The sequence below is a fragment of the Humulus lupulus genome, chromosome 5, assembly GCF_963169125.1.
Source record: "Humulus lupulus chromosome 5, drHumLupu1.1, whole genome shotgun sequence".
NCBI lineage: Eukaryota > Viridiplantae > Streptophyta > Magnoliopsida > Rosales > Cannabaceae > Humulus > Humulus lupulus.
In genome coordinates this window covers 174,609,070-174,626,285 of record NC_084797.1, presented here as the reverse complement: position 1 = coordinate 174,626,285, position 17,216 = coordinate 174,609,070, and positions in this window count along the sequence as shown.

The following is a 17,216-nucleotide window of genomic DNA, read 5'->3' as shown; positions in this document are numbered from 1 at the left end:
CAGTTGGAGAAGGCCTTCAGACTTTTGCAAAACGAGCAAGGCCAAGGTCGGCATGAGGACTCTGATGAGGAGCTTGAACTGTTCGCTCCCCATATTTCCAATACCCCATTTCCTCAAGGATTTCAGATCCCTCACATCCCAACGTTTGAGGGAAATACCGACCCGTACAGCCATCTGAGTACATTCAATACCATAATGAGAGCAAGTAACGTGGGTTACGAGCTCAGATGTATGTTATTTCCGGCATCGCTAACGGGACCAACCAAGAGTTGGTTCGAAAAATATAGAAGACACTCAATCACTTCTTGGGATCAGCTATCTAAGGACTTCAAGAAGCAGTTCAGAGCCATGATGGGGGTCAGACCTGAGGCATCAACTCTGACTAATGTCCGACAGCAGCCAGGCGAGACATTAAAAAGTTACCTTACGAGGTTTAACTTAGAAATTTCCCGGGCCCGAAATGTGGATGACAGCGGTCATCTAATGGCTGTCCAAGCTGGGATAATGCCAGGAAGCGCTCTCTGGGATGACATGCAGAGAAAACTGGTGAGGTCCCTAATCGAGTTTAACAAACGAGCGCAGAGGTTTGTCAATGTAGAAGAAGCGAGGTCGACACTTAATGTGACCTCCCAGCCCGTAACTACAACGATAAACGTAAACTCTAACTTAACTTCGGCGGACCCACCAACCTCAAAGCCTGCTGCGGAAAACCCTTCCAAGAGAAAGAAGAACGAAGGGAGTAACGCCGAGGCCGAGGGAGGAAAGAAAAAGAAGGGGGAAAGATATTTCTCTGTGTACAGAGTGTGCACCGAGCTCAACGAGTCTCGGGAGAACATATACCTGGCTAATGAAAACCAGGTCCCCTTTAGACGTCCAGACCCAATGAGAAATCAGAAGTCCAAGAGGGACTCCAGCAAATATTGTCGATTTCACAGAGACATCGGGCATACTACTGATGAGTGCCGACAGTTGAAGGACGAGATCGAAGGTTTGATCTCGAGGGGCTACTTTAGGCAATATGTCAAAAACCAGAACACTAATCAGGCGCCTACAAGCCAAAGGGCAGCTGCGCCACAACCTGCACAAAACAAAAATTCCCGAGCCAGGGAAGAAGATAGGCCCCCACCGATCTATGGAGAGGATGTAATAACCATCTCGGGAGGGCCTCATCTCGCGGGAGTGGGCAGAAATGCCCAAAAGAGATATGTGAACGAGCTAAAAACTGGGGACGGGTCTCCTTATGAACCCAAACCTAGAGCTCCTAAAAATAAAAAGATAGAGTCTCAGCCAATAACCTTTACTGAGGACGATGCGTCCCATGTTCAGTTTCCTCACCATGATCCACTGGTCATCACTTTCCAGCTGGCAAATAAGAGAGTTCACTGGGTTCTCATAGCCAATGGGAGCTCAGTTAACATTCTCTATAAGGCAACCCTGGAGAAAATGGGACTCAATCTTCGCGACCTGAAAGCATGTGCGACGACACTATACGGCTTTTCAGGAGAAGGGACCGCTTGTATGGGATCCATCGAACTCCCCGTAACCTTGGGAGACTACCCAGTCTCAGCAACCAAGATGAAGGAGTTCGTGGTAGTAGACCTACCTTCGGCCTACAACGTGTTGCTCGGAAGACCCGCCCTAGTAGGGCTGGGGGCAGTCTCGTCTATGAGGCATCTGGCCATTAAGTTCCCTACTCCTAGTGGCATCGGGACGTTGAGGGGAGACCAGTTGGCTGGAAGGGAATGCTATAGCATCTCCCTTAGAGGAAAGAAACAGACGAGTGCACAGGCACTCGAAATCATTCAAAACAAAGATGGGGCGATCTTGGAGATAGATGAGGAGATCGACCCAAGGGTGGAGGAGAAAACTGACCTCAAACCATTAGAAGAGCTCGAAGAAATCAAGCTCGAAGAGTCAGATCCTTCCAAAACAGTAAAGGTCGGGAAACATCTCCAGGGGGAAACTAAATAGCAATTAATTTGCTTCTTGAAGAAAAACCAAGATGTCTTCGCGTGGTCACATTCGGACATGGTTGAAATAAGTCCAAACATAGCAAGCCACGCACTGAATATCGATAAAAGCTTCCCACCGAAGCAACAAAAACGAAGACAACTAGATGGCGACAGAAAAAAGGCACTGAAGGAGGAGGTCGACAGGTTAAAAGCAAACCGGTTCATTAGGGATGCTTTTTATCCTGACTGGGTAGCCAATCCGGTGTTGGTCCTGAAGCCAAATGGGACATGGCGAACCTGCATTGACTATTCGGACCTCAACAAGGCTTGTCCAAAGGACTGTTTTCCTTTACCAAGGATTGACCAGCTCGTGGATGCCATGGCATGGCATGGACTGATGTCGTTCATGGATGCCTATTCTGGATATAACCAGATTCCCATGCATGCACCTGACCAAGAACATACGAGTTTTATAACAGACAAAGGACTATATTGTTACAACGTCATGCCATTCGGGCTCAAAAATGCTGGGGCCACGTACCAGCGGCTCGTGAACATGATGTTTTCGGAGCAAATAGGGAACAACATGGAAGTTTATGTTGATAACATGCTAGTCAAGTCTCAACTTAACGATAGCCATGTTGACGACCTCGAAGAGTGTTTTGCCGTGCTCCGGAAGTATAACATGAAGCTTAATCCTCAGAAATGCTCCTTTGGGGTATCATCTGGAAAATTTCTGGGCTTCATTGTAAACGGTCGTGGGATAGAAGCTAACCCAGAAAAGATCCAGGCCCTAATCGACATGCCCTCACCTCGAAGACACAAAGATGTCCAAGGTTTGACTGGCAGGATGGCGGCACTAAGTAGGTTTGTCTTGAAATCTACAGACCGTTGTCTTCCGTTTTTCAATCTGTTGAGGGGAAGCAAGAAATTTGAATGGATGGAAGAATGCGAGCTGGCCTTCCAGGAGCTCAAGAAGCACCTCGCAGAACCCCCCATCTTATCAAAACCTGTTACAGGAGAAATACTATACTTGTATCTTGCCACTACCGAACATGCAATAAGTGCAGTGCACGTGCGAGAAGAGGAAAACGTACAGAGGCCCGTATACTACATCAGTAAAAGATTACTAGGGGCAGAATTGAGATACCCCTTGATGGAAAAGCTAGCTCTCAGCTTAATTCATTCATCTCGAAAATTACGACCCTACTTTCAGGCGCACCCCATCCATGTATTAACCGATCAACCGCTGAGACAAGTCTTGTCTAAGCCAGAAGCTTCAGGTCGACTTCTTAAATAGGCAGTTGAGCTCGGGCAATTCGAGATCACCTACCACCCGAGGACGACCATTAGGGCACAAGCCTTGGCGAACTTTATAGTGGAGTGTACTGGCATGACCAACGATGAAGTTATAACCCCGGGCCACGAGCTGTGGAAACTTTACGTCGATGGGTCATTTAACGAAAATGGATCGGGGCAGGGGTCATTTTGATTACTCCCGCAGGAAGCTGATTTCATTCTGCATTAAGATTCGACTTCAACGCATCGAATAACGAGGCTGAATACGAGGCTTTACTGGCGGGACTTCGTATAGCCAAAGAGCTCAAAGCTAAGGCCATACATTGCTACAGCGACTCCCAGCTTGTGGTGAACCAAATTTTGGGAGAGTACCAGGCTTGTGGCATGAAAATGGCAGCTTACTTAGAAAAAGCCAAGTCTGCAATGGAACATTTCGAGTTTTATACGATCGAACAAGTTCCCTGAGAGCAAAACTCAAATGCAGATGCCTTAGCTAGACTCGCTACTTCCACCGAGAGTGATGAGCTAAATGTTGTGCCAATAGAACATCTCTCGGCGCCTAGCATTAACGAGCCGGAGCAGGAAGACGTGTGTATGATTGATTCCGAGCCTACCTGGATGACCCCAATAGTCGAATATCTCGAGACCGGCGTCCTTCCGAAAGATCGGAACCAGGCTCGAAAGTTAATGAATCAGCTTCCCCGTTACACCATTTTGGATGGAAAGCTGTATAGAAGGGGATATTCCATGCCATTACTTCGGTGTGTGACTCCACCCGAGGCCAAGAAGATCATTGAAGAAATTCATGAAGGGTTCTGTGGAGACCATACTGGGGGGCATAGCCTGTCCAAGAAAATTATACGCCAAGGCTATTTCTGGCCTACCATCAAATCGAATTCTTTCGCGTACGTAAAGAAATGTGATAAGTGCCAGTGGTTCGCCATGATTCCTCGAGCTCCACCATCCAAGCTGACCATGATGACTTCCCCATGGCCATTTGCGGTATGGGGAATCGACCTCATAGACTCTCTCCCAACTGGAAAGGGCGGCGTGAAGTATGCTGTAGTTGCCGTAGATTACTTCACAAAGTGGACAGAGGCTGAACCGTTAGCAACAATAACCTCCAAGAAAGTCCTTGACTTCGTGGTAAAGAACATCGCATGCCGATATGGGATGCCGAGGAAAATTGTATCCGACAACGGAACCAAGTTCGATAGCGATTTGTTCACCAACTTTTGCGAGAAGAATGGAATAATAAAGAGTTTTTTGTCAATAGCTCATCCCCAGGCGAATGGCCAGGTCGAAGCTGTAAACAAAACTCTCAAAAGTTCGCTAAAGAAAAAGTTGGAGGAAGCAAAAGGACGATGGCCCGAAGAATTTCCCCAAGTCCTATGGGGATATAGGACTACAGCTCGAACATCAACAGGACATACCTCGTTCTCTCTTGCATACGGCCGCAAAGCTATGTTGCCTATCGAGGTCGAGATTCCTACAATTCGAACTCACACTTATGACCAAAGCTCGAACCACACTCAGCTCGAAGAAACCTTAGACCTGATCGAAGAAAGAAGAAATGAAGCTCAGCTGAGGAACGCTGCCTACCAGCAGCGAGCTACCAGGTACTTCAACAAGAGGGTTCGAGATCGAAAGTTCGGTGTGGGAGATCTGGTTTTAAGGCGTGTATTTCTGGCAACGCAAGACCCAGCAGCTGGCGTGCTCGGGCCAAATTGGGAGGGACCATACCAGATAGAGTCAGTCATCCAACCCAGTGTCTACAAGCTAGCGAGATTGGATGGGAGCCTAATACCGCGAGCATGGAATGGCGAACACCTAAGACCTTACTATCAGTAGTGTAGGAAGGATGTTGCCTGTAACCATGCTTGTCTATTTGTACTATTTTGCCTACTCTTGGATTTTATCAAATAAAGAGTTATTTCGTCTGATATGATTTATTTTTGCAATCTCTCTTAATCTAATAACCTATGGTCACATTCATAGGATATTAAGGGGGCATCAATGGTATATATATATATATACCACCAGCTTGAAAAATAAATTAAGGTATACGAAAAGCATAAGTGTTTGGATCTAACCAAATACGTGAGCTAAGATAATTTGGATATAACCAAATTATTAAAAACATAAGTGTTTGGATGTAACCAAATGCGCGAGTTAAGATAGTTTGGATAAACTTAATTATCAAAAAAGCATATAAGTGTATGGATTACAAACCAATCACGACCTTAAAAGGTTTGGAGCAAACCAGCTAAAACTAATCGACGATAAGTTGGAACATAAACCTACTTCGAGTTAAGTCGAGATCGAGGCTGGAGTATCTTATAAAAAATAGTTTCGAACTCATAACCTCGGAGAGATAACCGAGGACGAGAAAAAGTAACTAAAAAATAAGATATAACTAAACTTTTTGCATTACACACCATACAAGTACTTTCGGGTTCATGGTTAAAGTAATATCCGACCTTGATGAATAACGAGGTTGGAAGCGGATAATTCGAGCAAACTGTGCATGAATGCATTGAGCCTCGAGCCTAAATCCAAACTATGTTTGTACGAATAAACAAACATACGCAATTCTTTAATATAAAATGTGCAAAATATTTCAAACCAAGAAATGTAAAGCATATGTATTAAGAGAAAAGAAAAAGAAATTGTATCAGCCCTACGGATATAAATTAATACAATTATAAAAATAAAGGGACGCAGCCCCGAGATAAGATTCAAGAAGGAGTTGTCTCCTTAGCCTTCTCGGCACCAGCAGTACTAGACCCCCCAGGACGAATAGCATGACTATCCTTCTGAGCAACCTCTTGAGCAGCCTCTCGAGCAGCCTCCTCCGCCTCAAGTCGAGCATTCCACTGATCTACGAACTTCACCTCAAGAGGGCCTAAGAAGCTGGTATCGAGGTCAACATTGTTAGCCCAGATTTTGTACATGGCTTGATCGACCGCTTTGTCTTTCTTCTCTTTGAACTCGTTAAGGAGGCGGGCCTTTTTCATTTTCGATTATCTTGAAAGTGGCAGCTTTCTCCTCCTCGAGCCTGGCATTAGCTTTTTCCAGCTCCGTAAGACGAGCCTTAACCTTTTCAAGCTCTGTCCTCAAGTCCTTGAGTTCATCAGCCGTTTTAAGTTGGAGATCCCTCGACTCCTGGGCCAGAGACATGCTCGTGTGCACCTCATTGGTCAGCTTATAATTGAGCTGTGCCGAAACGACGAGGGCTTGATACACAAAGGGATTGAATTAGATGTAAGCCCAGACATAAGCATTTAAAAGTAGAGTGCAAAAATTACCGCGGCAGTAAGTTCAATACTCTTATCATAAAGAGTATTGCAGTCTCGAGCCTTGTTCACAAATTCCCAATGACCAGCATCGAATCCCGTAAGACTCTGACCCACTCGAGATAGGATATCCGAGCCAAGTATAGCCCCGTGGGCCCCAGTGGTACTATCAAGCACGAACTCATCAACATGAGGTTGGGCTGACGGCAGGAGTGACTTGGAGGTTGAAGGTTTCTTCGGAGTTTGGCCGAGTGCTGGAAGAGTTGTGGCTGGAGGAAGCATGGCAGGGGCGGTCGAGACAGATGCGTCGACCTGGGCATTCGGGTCCTCGGCGGTGCTCACAGCAGACGGAGCCGGTGGGGTCTTCTCTAACTTCCGCGATCCTCTCGGGCGCTTACTCTTTTGAGCTCCCTCACCCCCACTGAAGAGCACAGTGTCAAGGTCGGAGTCCATAGCACCTGCACAGTTGCAATCAAGGTTTAGCATGGTGCTAACAAACTTAAAAGATATAATAAAAAAAAACAAGTGGAGAAAAACCTAACTGGAACTCACCTCCGAGCTTGAGCTCGGAGACCATGAAATTCCCCCATCTTCAGAAGAGGCGAGGGGAGTACCTTCCCTATAGGTGGACGTCAACCTCGAAAGGTCCCTATAGTCATTGGTCCTGTATTGGACAACTATTCCGTTGCATACCTCGTTCAGGCTATACATAGTATCATATTGCCCAAGCCAGCTATCGAACCTATGAACCCGTTCATCTACCCAAGTCCACACATAAAAGTGGTTCCTATCGTCTTCGCACAGAACTAGCCTATCAATTTTGTGCTTTAGCAAGGTGGGGGACCACATTTTCGAGCTTAGGATGACTGTACCATGATCATCTGAGCCCGAGCTCGAGGCTTCATCGTTGGCCTCGTTCCCTGACTGTGGGCTCCTTCGGCGAACTGGAGGCGGGGGCCTCACCTCTCTCCTCGGGGGGAGGATGCCTGTTGGCAAGGGCACAAGCTCCCAGCAGTCGTATTTTTTGCTAGACTAGTCCGAGGTAGACTGGCCATCTCCCAAGAGCCCGCAAGCTCGAAGTTTTTCTTCATGCAGAAGGTATGAGAGCGATCTCCTGCCATAAGGGAGTTGGAGCAGGGTCTCCCTGCGCCCCTTCATCTCGTCAGAAGGAGTGGGACAATGATAGTTGGTTGGAAAATAAAATACATCCCAACTAAGTACAAGCCTATAGACAAAAGTTCGAACACAGAGATAAAGGAGGTGGGGTACTTACGGATCCGTCTGAACGAATAGCATCGTGACGGAGACAAGCCATCCGTCCAAAAGAAGGCCTTCTTAAAATCAGGAGGATGGTTGGGAAGATCCTCAAACATATTTTTCTCCTTTGGGTAGCTTGAAAGGTAATAGAAGCCATCTCCTCTCCGAGCTTGGGAGGGATTGCTTTTCAAAAAGAAAAGATACAAGATCTCTTTTGGCGTGGTTCCTTCCCACTTCAGCTCGTTGTATATCGACTTTAGGGTAGATAGAACCGTGTAGGAATTAGTGTTGAGCTGGAATGGAGCCAACCCAACGAAGTCCGTGAAGTCCTTGAAGAAAGACTTCAAAGGTAGTATCGCTCCTGCCTTCATATGTTCCTGGCTCCAAGCCGCATACCTCAGCTTGTTGTCAGGATTTCCATCTCCTGGGGCGCGGCAGCTTCGCTCTTGGGAGGTAGGAGCTCAACACCTTAGCGAGTCTGACAGTCTTATACCATGAAAGGCCAAGATATCGTTTATCTGACCAAGCGAGGTAACTAAGCTCCAGTAGTGCTCGGCCTCAAAAAATTCTCTCCTTGGCTGCGAGGTAGAGGGCTCCCCCATCAGTGAGAATTGAAGCTCTCCCGGGTTGTATGCGATCGTCACATTTAACCTAGGATCAAGGGGGATCATTTTGGGCCCTGAACCTGATTCCAGATAAAGCGCCTCTCGAAGGATTCTTTTCTATGACCTCGACGATTTGGCGGCAATAATGAGCTCGGATTTCTTCCTGTTTGCGCGCAAGATCGTATTCACGAATCAGATGTTGGTTCCGAGAAAACAGCGATTCTGGGCTCGGAGTTTTTGGCGAGTACGGGATGGCAAGCAGCGACCCCCACCGTCTTTCCAGATTCTGTGACATCTAGCGAGAAAGAAAAAATGGTGAGGGCCATGCATGCAAGGAGTCAAGAATTACGAGCTTGGCAAGACAAACTCGGAAAGTGCTTGGGTACGAAACGAGCTCGATCCTGGAAACCCGATTAAGGGTCAGAACGTGTATTCTACAAAAAAAAAAGGAGGGAAGTGGGTCTAATTTTTTAGAATCCCAAAATATCAGGGAAAAAGGTGGCGGTTGCTCAAAAATGGTGTTCTTGGTTATCGTGCATTCTTTAAAACCAAGACTTTGTACCCGATATCTTGGTGTGCAAGATATGTCTTTTAAATTTTGAAAACCCAGAAAAAAGAGACCATGTTTGAGTTTGTTCTACATAAAAACTGGATTTAGAACCAGTAATGGGAAAACTTAAACCTAAATGCCTATTAGCCCAGGCGTCCTAGTATGGCAAAACTACAAAGTGAACTAGTGCATTCCCATAAACAAAAAAAAAAACAGCAAAGCCAGAAACTGATAAAGAAAATGTATACATATATCAGATACTTACACAATGAAGACGACGATTGCAGAGAAATCGTCGATTGAAGAAGAGGCTGCAAGTATAATCCCACGGTCTCGAGCAAGCTAGCGGTCTTTTGTTTCTTTGGCTGGGAAAACATGCAAAAAGCAAGAACTTTCTGGGATATCCTCTGGTTTCTCTTTCTCTTTTCTTTTTTCCTCTGATGGGCGTAAAAATAAAATGAAGAAGATGACTAGAGCCTCATATATAGACGATCAGAGATGGAAAAAAGGGGTTGATTCGAGCCATTGATCAGGATCCTAATAAGATCGGAGGGTCAGGGACAAATGACAAGATGGCGTCGAAAAGGTGGCAGGTGAACGATCGTGGGCAGGTTTCCAAGGCACTTGAGTTCCTTGAGTGGGCAATACCCAACTGGCACGTGTCCACATTCGAACATGTGTGACGATGCAGTTCCCGAGAAAAGTAGTTCAAAAGTTTCTTTCTCATAGGATTCGAACAAATACTTTTGAGGAGGCAAAATGTTACACCCAGATTTCGAGCCTTGAGAATTGTGATCTCGAAAGCTGGATTCGTCAGATGTGAGCTCTCAATGTCTAGAATGCATGTCCACAACCTAGGCATCGAACCTACAAAGCAGGTGGCAACCTCGAAGATGGTAGCCTCGAAGTCCTCACAAGCTCGAAAGGCAGACATCGGAGTATGTCTATTCTCGGGTGGCCTTGGATCAGGGTTTCCGAGCCTGACATAAGTATGAGCTTGAAACTGCATGATCTCGGGGAAAATATTACAACTCGAAAGTCACTAAGAGACCTGGGCTGGCACGACACTGATGATGTAGATTGCTAACTTCGAACATCTTAATGAGTCACTTGGAGAGACGCAGTCTACATTTATTGTTGTAACTCCCCTATAATAAAGGGATATTTATTATTCGGTTATACGCCCCCTGGTCTTCAGGGGACGTTTCCTTGTATATAGGAGTTACAGGCTTTTAAAGCCATTAAATTTATTGACATAAAGAATAACTTCCCAGAGACGTGTGGGATAGTATTCTGAGACTTCCTCTATAAATAGAGAAGTCATGTACCTTTGTAAAGGAGGGAAATTTGGTGATCTTGAGAGAATTTCTGGAGAATTCGTTCTTGAAGAATTTCTAGAAATCATCCTAAGTTCTAATAACAAAGACTCGTGGACTAGGCAGAGTTAACTGCTGAACCACGTAAAAAATTCTACTTGTTTTGTTGTATTTTTCTGGCCATAATTATGTATTGTTTACGTGCTCTATATTCACTGTGGATGAAAAACGCCGTCAACAGGGCTGAACCACTATAAATTTATGTGTGTTTACTTAAGATAATCGTATTATGTCATTTATATTACTTATTCCATTCAAAAGTTGTAGTATATTGTACATTCAACCATTGGCCAATTTCACAGGTTAACATTTTGGTGCTTTCATTGAGAGTACGAAATCAAGAAACACACTTTCGTCATTTTTACGATGCCTCCAAAACCCAGTCAGACCAAGAAGACTGCTCCCAGGGATTCCACCACCCAAGATCCCATAGATCCCGTTAACAAACCTCAGGTGGAGGTTGGAGATCAACCTGATGCAAAAGATCCACATGACGCTCACCAGGAGGAGATGGCGCAATTTCTAGCGAGGCAGGAGGCCTTTGCTGCAGAATTTTCCCTTCAGAGGGTGACTATGGAACGTCAATGATGGGAGATCGATGAGCAGGTCCAGAGGGAGCAGGAGGCGGACCGGAGGCACCAGGAGGCCGCTGTGGCCTTAGAGGCGGTTACTCAGTTAACCCAAGCTAACGCTGAAGCTGCTGCTTAGGCGGTGAAGGAGGCTGAGGCCAAAGCAGCAGGAATGCGAGACCACAGTAACATGGAGTCCCACGGGAGGAGTAGGACCCCAAGGACACTCTCAGAACAACTTTCCCAGGATGAAGAGGCACAGTCCAAGACTGCCTCCTCCATGACTAAGAAGAATAACACTCCATCTAGGAGTAGGAGTATTACCAACCCAAAGGCTCCCTCCTAGGGGGACCAACGAAACAACGTCGGAGATGAGGGTCAAACATCTGAGAGGCATGACAGGAATGGAAATGGTCGCTCCAAATCTCAAAGTCATGTAGGAGGAGAGGCTCGGGGGCCGGGTCACACCGACAAGGGCAAGGCGGACCTACTGCTCCTACACCTTCAGTTTCGCAAGGGAAAGGAACCGATGAATAATACAAGTATTGTGTTCGATAGGCTGGGGAAAGATGTGCGGCCTAAGGATTTGAGGGAGGTCATCAACAGAAGGACCAGTGCTCAGGAGGAGGGGGTACCAGGGATATCCACCCTACCAGGAGAAGCGATCCCACCAGCAGTGCAGGCTCAAATAGATGCACTCGTTGTGGTTGTTCATGGTCTGACAAAGAAACCTTCAGATATCGAGTTGGCTCATAGAAGTGGGAGCCCTTTCAATGCCAAGATCCAAGCTGCCCAACCACCACCAAAATATAAAACCCTGAAACTTCCTACATACACTGGGAAGGAGGACCCTGTACGACATATTGAGAAGTTTGAGGATCAGATGGAGTTACTCGGTGTGGAACATGATTATAGGTGTAGGGTATTCCCTACCACTCTCTCTGACTCATCTGAAGAATGGTATTGGAAGTTTAAACCTGGATCCATCACTTCCTGGGAATAGTTTAGGAAAGAATTCTGCAAGGTCTTTAGTGCCGGGCAGATTCAACCAGTTTATGCCAATTAGTTAGCTGACATCAAGCAAGGGAAAGACGAATCTCTGAAAGACTACATTCAAAGATTCATGAGAGAGGCAAACCGAGAATCCACGGTAGGAGATGAAGGAAAGTTCGTTGCCATCTTGGCAGGGATAATTTATCGTAGTCCCTTGTGGGATAGTATACACAGGAACCCTATCAACATCTTGCAAGAGTTCCTAGACCGAGCCGAAAAATGCATGAAGCTAGATGATGCTATCATGAAGGAAGAAAAAGGCATAAACCATCCGACCACTGTCAAGGCGGATAAACATGGCGCAAACCTTCAAGGCGGCAATGGGGGCAACGGTAAGAAGAGGAATACCTTCGGGGCCGGGCAGGGTGGAGAGAAGAAAGCTCAGTCAGCACCCGCCAACAAACAAGCTCAACATCAACCCTACCAGCCAAGGTTCACCAATTATACCATCCTGATAACATAAAGGGCTGAGATTTACTTGGCAGCATACCAGGAGGTACTGTACCAAAAGCCACCCCCCTTGCGCTCAGAAGGAAAGAAGGACAAGAACAAGTTTTGTCGTTTCCATAATGATTATTGGCATGATACAAATGAGTGCAAGCAATTAAAGGATAAGATAGAATTTCTTCTCCGATCAGGAAAAATCTCGAGGTACCGAGGCAAGACCGAGACCCCATGTAGGAATCCATAATTTCGAAGACAGAGGAGTCCACCACTTGAGCCGACAGCTGTAGACTTCACATTGGATACCATATGTGGAGGACCCCACATAGCAGGCAACAATAACAATGCTCGTGAGTGATATGCAAGGACCCTCAGGCATGAGGTAGGGGAGTCTTCCCAGTGTATGGCAATCGAGGAGCGGTCTCCACAAAATCCAAAGTATGAAAGTGAAACTCTCACTTTTACAGAAGATGATGCCAGACACGTGAGGTACCCCCAAAACGACCATCCGGTCCTTACCATTCAAATTGCCAATGCTCGAGTGAAGAGATGCTTGGTGGATGTAGGAAGCTCGGTAGATATAATCTACAAATAATCCCTCAAGAAGATGAATCTCACGGTCAAGGACCTGACACCGTGTTCCCAAGTGATATATGGGTTCACAAAAGAATGCCTAGCACCAGCAGGAACTATCAAACTACCGGTCACAGTGGGGGATGCCCCCAGGCACGAGACTGTGATGACAGAGTTCCTGGTGGTAGATTGCTCATCGGCTTACAACGTGGTACTCAGGAGACCCCTCCTGATGGCATTACACGCAACAGTATCTATCTGGCATCTATCTTTGAAGTTCCCCACCAGCACAGGGCAAGGATGCGTGCAGGGTAACCAAAGGGAGGCACAAGAATGCTATAATGCGTCAGTAGCCAAGGAAAAGAAAGGACCATGCGTAAAAAACATGATAGTAACCTGCTGCGAAGAGGGTGAAGGAACCGATGAGGTTGTCAACATGGAAGTTTACGTTGAGAGAAACATTCTACTGGAGTCGAGGGCTCCTTTTAACAAAGATTTGTTATTATAGCAAGTTTCCCAAAGCGAGGGAAACGACATCGATCCTCGCTTTGGGGATGACGTCATGGGGGTAGGACAAGTCGAAGATCTTGAAGAAGTCCTACTAGATGAGGAGGACCCGACTAGAGTAATCAAAGTCAGGAAAGAATTAAAGGTGGAAATTAAAGCACGATTGGTGGAATTTTTGAAGAAAAACCAGGACGTCTTTGCCTGGTCAAATAAGGACATGGTTGGAATTTCTCCATCCGTAATAATTCATGTCCTCAATATAGATAAGAACTACCCACCAGTGCAACAAAAAAGGAGACTGCTTGATAAAGACCGATCTCAAGCTCTGAAAGAGGAGGTCGAGCGGCTCAGGGAAAACAGTTTTATAAGGGAGGCCTACTACCCTGATTGGGTCTCAAACCCGGTGTTGGTCCCAAAACCAAATGGGAAGTGGAGGATCTACGTGGACTTCACAGATTTGAACAAGGCCTGCCCCAAAGACTGCTTCCCATTACCCAGAATAGACTAACTGGTCGATGCAACGGCAGGACATGAAATACTCTCATTCATGGATGCATATTCTGGGTATAATCAAATAAGTATGCACCCTCCCAACGAGGAACATACCAGCTTTTGGACAGACAAGGGATTGTACTGTTATAAGGTGATGCCATTCAGCTTGAAGAACGCAGGAGCCACCTACCAGCGTTTAGTGAATGGCATGTTGAGAGACTTGATCGGCAAAAATATGGAGGTATACATCGATGACATGTTGGTCAAGTCCAAAGAAGCTAGAGGGCATGTTCAAGACTTGGAGGAAGGCTTTGCAATACTTAGAAAGTATAGCATGAAGCTAAACCCTCTCAAGTGCTCGTTTGGAGTTGGTTCTGGTAAGTTTCTCAGATACATAGTCAATTCACGTGGAATCGAGGCTAACCCTGAGAAGATCAAAGCATTGATCGACATGAAGTCACCTACCACGATCAAAAAACTACAAAGCTTAACCAGGAGAGTAGCTACCCTCAGTAGGTTCATATTAAAGTCTACGGACAAGTGTGTCCCTTTCTTTAACTTACTAAGGGCAGCAAGAAGATCCAATGGACCGAGGAATGTGAGGAGGCTTTCCAAGCCCTGAAGGAATACCTCGCCCAACTTCCCGTCTTAGCAAAGCCAATATATGGTGAAGTATTATTCATCTATTTGGCAATCACCGAGCATGCAATCAGTGCTGCTTTGCTAAAGGAAGAGAACAGGGTACAACACCCTGTATACTATATCAGTAAAAGGCTAGTAGGCGCGGAGTCTAGGTATCCCCCTCTTAAAAAACTAGCCTACTGTTTAGTAATTGCCTCTCGAAAGTTGCGTCCATATTTCAAAGCTCACTTAATCCGAGTCCTGACCGATCAACCGCTGAGATAGGTTCTTAAGAAACCAGAGGCCTCGGGACAATTACTCAAGTGGGAAGTGGAACTAGGACAGTTTGATATCACTTATCATTCAAGGACAGTGATAAAAGGACAAGCATTGGCTGACTTCATAGTCGAAGGCACCAACCTTGAAGATCCTTCTGACCAATCGGAAAGTAGAGATACCGAGAAGGAAGGAGATACTCCTGTATGGAAGCTATATGTTGATTGAGCATCCAATGAACATAACTCAGGTGCAGGAATCATACTGGTCACTCAGGAGAATCATCAATTCATTGCGCTCTCAGATTTGGATTCAACGCTTCAAACAACAAGGCCGAGTACGAGGCATTATTAGTTGGATTACGCTTGTCTCGAGATGTACATACACAGTCCCTGGAGATATTCAGTAATTCCCAACTAGTGGTGTACCAAGTGTTCAGGGAGTATCAAGCCAAGGGACTTAGGATGGTGCAGTACCTGAACAAGGTGAAGGACTTGTTGGCGCAGTTCAAGAGATACTCAATTACACAGAATGCCAATGTTGATGCCTTGGCCAAAATTGCTAGTGCCAAAGACGCAGACACCTTAAATGTTGTTCCCGTCAAATACTTGGTAGAAAGAAGCATAACCGAACAGGAGACACTACCCATTGAGTTAGGAGATACATGGATGGCCCCTATTATTAACTATCTCAAACAAGGAGTAGTACCCAGCGATCGGAACAAAGAAAGGAAGTTGGTGAGACAAGTTGCACAGTATATGATAGTCGAAGGGGTACTGTACCGACGAGGGTACTCCCTACCACTGCTAAGGTGCGTTACACCCGACCAGTCAAAGCTGTTAATGATTGAGGTACACGAAGGGTTTTGTGAAGATCACGCTAGGGGCAAAGCCTATCGAAGAAAATCCTAAGGCAATGATACTTTTGGCCGACGATGAATGAAGACTCGATGGAGTATGTCAGAAGATGCCAAAAATGTCAGATGTTCTCCAAGATACCCCAAGCGGCACCTAACGAATTAACACAGATGCAGAGCCCTTGGCCTTTCGTTGTATAGGGGATCGACCTAATTGGAAAGCTACCCACGGGAAGGGGAGGAGTCCAATTTGTTGTTGTAGTTGTGGACTACTTCACCAAATGGACCGAAGTAGAACCACTCGCCACCATAACCTCGAAGAAAGTCCTAGACTTTGTGGTGAAGATTATCATATGTCAATACCGAGGAAGATAGTCTCGGACAATGGGACTCAATTCAACAGTGAACAAGACTATCAAAGACACTCCAAAGAAACGCCTTGAACAAGCCTAAGGAGCTTGGCCAGAATTACTTCCTGAGGTCCTATGGTCACATCGAACGACGGCGCAAACGGCGATAGGACATACGCCATTCTCTTTGGCGTTTGGATATGAAGCCATGTTGCTAGTTGAACTCACTCGCCCATTGCATAGACGAGAGACATACGATCAGGGGAGGAACCATCAACTAATAGAAGAATCGCTCGATTTAATCGAAGAAAGACGAGAAAAGGAAAGTCTTAGAGTAGCAGCACATCAACAAAAAGTGGCCAAATACTTCAACTCCAGAGTGAAAGATAAAAAATTTCAGGTTGGAGACTTAGTACTCAGGAGGGTGTTCTTGAACACTGAGGACACTACGGCAAGGGTACTAGGACCTAACTGGGAAGGGCCATATCTTGTGGAGGAGTGATCCCACCAGGGACGTACAAATAGCTTGACTGAATGGAGAACTAATAAAAAACTACTGGAATGGCGAACACCTCCACCGGTACTATCAGTGAAGACTGATCAGCAGCAACACAAGTTTTAATTTGCAAATGTAGTATTTACAAATTATCTATGTAACAGCCATTGTGCTTCAATGAATGAATTTAATTTCTAAAGTTTCCATAGTTCTTTAAATTTCTTTCGATAATGGACTTGTCCTTTAGACCCGTCAACCCCATCGGATCATGTTTGACTTTGGTCCTTGAGGGACCTATCGGCCCATAAGATCCATATGAGAGACAGGTCCTAGGACCTTGTCGCCCAAACATTGGATCATGTTCGATTCTGATCCTTGAGGGACCTATCGGCCCATAAGGTTCATACGAGAGACAGGTCCTAGGACCTTGTCGTCTAAACATTGGATCATGTTCGATTATGGTCCTTGAGGGACCTGTCGGCCCATAAGATCCACACAAGAGATAGGTCCTAGGACCTTGTCGCCCAAATATTGGATCATGTTCGATTCTGGTCCTTAAGGGACCTATCGGCCCATAAGATCCACACAAGAGACAGGTCCTAGGACCTTGTCGCCCAAACATTGGATCATGTTCGATTCAGGAC